Source organism: Polyodon spathula, chromosome 4 (assembly GCF_017654505.1).
Source record: "Polyodon spathula isolate WHYD16114869_AA chromosome 4, ASM1765450v1, whole genome shotgun sequence".
NCBI lineage: Eukaryota > Metazoa > Chordata > Actinopteri > Acipenseriformes > Polyodontidae > Polyodon > Polyodon spathula.
This window is the reverse complement of record NC_054537.1, coordinates 14,513,029-14,518,176: the sequence shown is the minus strand read 5'-3', so window position 1 is coordinate 14,518,176 and position 5,148 is coordinate 14,513,029.

The following is a 5,148-nucleotide window of genomic DNA, read 5'->3' as shown; positions in this document are numbered from 1 at the left end:
ATTTTTTATATTTATTTTTAATAAAACGATTTGTAAATAAACAAGTAGAATAATGTATGGTCCAGAATATATTATCACACAATAATATATGTCTTGAGTTTAAGTTTCTTTGGAAAAATATTGCTATTTACTATGTGGCAAGTCTGCTGCTAGCCCCCCAAAATATCCACAATATTTTTGTTTAATATGCTAGATTATGATATTATTATTATAGTCTGTTACTATATTTTATATATGACGATACTAATTATGCCCTTATGCTTGAATTCAATCAGTTTACTGACAGAATGCAACAAAGGTAGTCAGTCAAAATACACTAATTTCATGTCTCCAATACATGCATAGGAAATTAAACTACATTGCTTAATACAAAATGTACCTGCTCATGGAAAGCAGCTTCTAGATATTTGCATTACAGATTCCAAGTGGTCATCTACAAAAAGCCTTTAAATCCAGGAGCTTATTTTAACTAATTTTGGAACCTGATAGTAAGCATGATCTTCCTCAAATTACTATCAAGTTGTTTTTGGGTGAGGTTGCCCTTGTCCTTGTACCTATTCTACAGCTTTGCCCGGTTCACTGCTTATTTCAGGTTCACTCTTGTTTGGAACTTCAGCTAATATTTTATTTTCTTTCAGTACTTTTGCATCATTAGTTTTATTTGTATCTGTAATTACAGCACACATTTAAATTACATCTACACACTTAATTAACAGACTCAAGTAACTTCCAGCTACAGCTTTTCATTTCATATGATGCTTTTTTTGTAACAAAAGTTTAAGGTATCAGCATTGCTTGAATTCAAACGTGCTTGTGTACAGTGTAACATATAATAAACTGATAAAAAGTGTACATTTTCAAGTTCACTATGAGTAATTACATTTATTTAGAAAATGTAGGGTCCATCCTTTTTATGTCCACTTTTTGTTTTAAATTTGAGTATAGTATAGTGATGCGTGTATTAAAATCGACAAAAAAAGACATGACTACCTGAGTACATAAACAGCAACGTGACTGACTGCCGAGAAGACGAACAAAGACATCACTGCTTGAATACACAAGCAGCAACGTGGCTTACTGCCAAGAAAGACGAACCAAAACGTTACTGCCCGATCTTGAATCATCCATGACATACAAACAGCCACTTTCAAAGAAGCGTCATTAGCTTCCTGAGAAATTTGAAGAGAAATCTTTACAATTTCAGTGTTTATAACAAACAGTACTAGCATGGACAGATTGAAAATGCTGATCAGACCCTGTGACAGGCTGGCGATTGTGGTGGTGACGTCAGCACCAGGAAATGAAACACAGAGTGGTGAGTGAGTTGAGGTGAAGGCAATGCTGCATGGTAGAATGAACAGACAGACAACAATTTACAGGTGCAAGGGTGTTTATTAAATGAACAATATCTAGAGCCTGACAGCAAACAACTGTAAATAAAAATGCTGCTGTGATATTTATAATCCCTGGGTTTGAACCGTAACCAAAAGTCCAGTCCTGCACACTGAAACGTAACACAAAACACAGACACAGTTTACAGTGAGCGATATTAGTAATCGTGGTGCAGACAGTTCTCTGTGAACAAAGGGAAGGTGCTGTTGTCTGGGTTTGATGCTGGCTGAATAGCGACAGCTCCGGATCGTTTTAGTAGTCTAGAAATAACACACAGTTTTACTTCCACCGACAAACAAACACAACACTTACATTTTTCTTTATTTTACTCTCCATCTCCACACCCATTCTCCATTCACCGAACACAAAAACCTGAGTGAATGCTTCATGCATCTATATATACAATTGTGCTGGGATTCAATTACCAATTAATTATTCACTTGAATCCCAGCATGTATACTATTTTGTGCACTCCCGTGTTCACATATCAATACACTTTTAATTTGCACATGAAGTGATTTGTGCCACCCGCGTGTCTAAATACAATTATACATTTTTAAAACACTCATGCTCAGACTCCTCATATCCTGTGCACCAACTACAATACCCTAACATTAACACAAACATGCAACATACAACACACAAATACACACAGGGGCGGGGCACATTGCCAAAGACCCCGATATTTTTCAACATATCGATAGGTTGCGGATGCAACCCCAGTTCCCTGAAAGAGAAAATAACCATCAAGGTATGGGACATTGCCGTCAGGCAGTAGGGATTGGCTGAGCTTTATAGCAAAGCTGCCGATAAGCCTCTGCGCCAGCTGCCGTGTAAGCCCGCCCCCCTGGGAGCTTACTATACGCAGCGCGCGGAGACTCTCTTCCTCTTTTGCTCTTCAGGCTGTGAAGACTTCTGGAGCGACCTCGCGGCTTGATGGTTATTTTCTCTTTCAGGGAACCAGGGTTGCATCCGCAACCTATCATTCCCTTTCAAGTCGAAAATAACCATAAAGGTATGGGAACAGCGTACCCAAGCCGTCGCAAGGGAGGATTCTCGGCAGTAGGACAGACTTACGTCATAACTCAACTGCGTGGGCAATAGATCTAGGCATATGCGAAGCTGCGCCTCAGCGTCTATGCTCGCAATGACACCTGTCCTAAGGTGGAATAGTAAACACGATATTGTCATCCTAAGGTGCCATAGAGTGTAGTACAGATGCTCCAAATAGTGGAGCAGAGGAATCCAGTACATTTAACTGGTAAAACCTCATAAAGTTATGCGGTGTAGCTGAACTGGCTGCCTTGCAAATGTCAGACACCAGCACCCCTCTAAAGAGGGCCCAGGATGTCGCCATACCCCTAGTGGAATGTGTCTTCAACTGCCCTGGTGGTGGAAGGCCTGCAGATTCATAAGTTAATTTTATAGCATCCACTATCCAATGGTCTTAGAACCATGGCACATTAACAATTGTTCTGCTTGCGTCACAGTCATTGTACGGTCAATATAACACCTCAATGCCCGCACGGGGCAGAACATGTGTAACCGTTCTTCCTCTGGGGAAGACAAAGAATGGAACGCCATCAACACGACTGGCTGGTTCATATGAAAGGGAGATATGACCTTTGGTAAAAAGGTTGGATTTGGGCGCATGGAGACCTTAGAACTGTCCCCTGCTAAACGAGTACACGAGGGATGCACTAACAGTGCATGTAACTCGCTTACTCGTTTGGCTGACACCACCCTCAGCAGAAATGCGGTTTTAATAGACATGAGCTTCATATCCACAGTGTGGAGAGGCTCGAATGGTGCCTTGGTAAGGGCTTCTAGCACCACGTCAAGGCTCCTTGACGGTAAACTGGTCATTCTTGGGGGTCGCAAATGTCTTGCGCCCTTGAGTAACTGCGATGCCAGAAAATGGCAACCTGGTGATAACCCATCAATGTGTACATGGCAAGCTGATATGGCGGCTAAATACACTTTAAGTGTAGAGGGAGATTTCCCTTCATCTAACAGTTTTTGAAGAAACTGTAATATCACTGCCATAGGACAAGATATTGGGTCATGGCCCCCCTCCAGACACCAATTTTGGAACAACTGCCACTTATACTGCGACCTAGTAGAGGGTGCTCTAGCACTCTGAATGGTCGAAATCACCGCCGTCGAGTTCCCTAAGGCTGACAGGTGCTCCCTGTCAGGGCCAAGCCCATAGCTGCATGAGCTTGGGGTTCAGGTACCAAAGCCGTCCTTGGACCTGGGACAATAAGTCTGCTCACAGGGGAAGCTCCCCCAGTTGACCATGCAGCAACTGCACCAGGCTCGGAAACCATATCTTCTGAGGCCACCGAGGAGCGACCAGGATCACTGTCGCTTGCTCTACCCTGACCTTCTCTAAGAAGGCAGGGAGCATTGGAATCAGTGGAAACGCATATAGGAGCCCTGGCGGCCATTAGTGAGCCAGTGCATCGACTCCTAGGGGGCTGTCGGGGTCCCTCACCGAGAACCATAGGGGGCAGTCCGTAGTCTCTTGCGAAGCGAACAGATCTACTTGTGCTATGCCGAACCATTCCCAGATGCGCTCTACCACCTGAGGGTGGAAATGCCATTCCCCTGCAAGAGGGCCTCCTCTGGATAGAAAATCCACTGCATAACTGACTCTGCCTGGTAGGTGAACCACGCGCAGAGAGGTCAAACGTGGCTGTGCCCATAGCAACAGCCGTGCTACCATTCGGTGAAGGCAGGGGGACCGTAGGCCACCCTGGCGCTTGATATACACCACAACCATGGTTTTGTCTGACTGCACCAACACATGCTTGTCTAGAAGCACTGGCAAAAAGTGCCGGAGGGCGAGGTCCTCTGATCTGAGTTCCAGAGCATTGATGTGGGCTGACCTCCAGGGTCCTGACCATAATCCTCGGGTCCCTGAGCCGTTCCAGACTGCTCCCCAACCGTGGTTGGAAGTGTCGGTTGTAACCACCTCCCTCCAGAAGATGGGACCCAAGCGCACGCCCTGGCAGATGTTTGACGGAACTTTCCACCAGCGTAGTGCTTCCCAGCAGGTTTGGGATATCGTCAACCTGTGATGTTTGGCTCTCCGCGGATGTAACGCAAAGGCATTGAACCAGGCCTGTAGAGGTCTCTGGTGTAATAAGCCCAAGGGAAGGACTTGTGAGGTGGCAGCCATCAGCCCCAGCATCAGCCCCTGAACAGGGAGAGATACCGTTCCAGTGAGGCAAGGCGTCGAGTGTCTAGCATCGAAGCGCCGAGCGTCGAGAATGTAGCGTCAAAGCACCGAGCGTCGATCGTGTAGCGTCGAAGCGCCGAGCACCAAGCGTCGAAGCACCGAGCATCGAGGTGCGTGCATCGAGCGCCGAAGCGTCGAGCACCTAACGAGGAAGCGTCGAGCGCCGAGCGCCAAGTCCCAAGCGTGGAAGCACTGCACCAAGCACGGGAGCGAAGCACCAAGCGCCGAAGTGCTGACACCATGTGGAATGCGAGTACCGAGTGTTGAGACGCTAGCACGAGATGCCTAAGCATCAGCTGACCTGCAGAGCTGAGACGCTAGTGCTGGTACAGTGTCTTATTGGTGAATACTTACCTTGGTACTTAAGAGAGTATGTGTTTGGTGGTCGTCTTCTTAATGGTGAAAAAAGGGATTTTTTTTTTTTTTTGGGACGCTGCAGCAAGTGCTTAGTGACTGTAGGAGTGACTGTTGGGCAGGCCGTACAGCTACCACGCGGTGGGTAAACACACAGC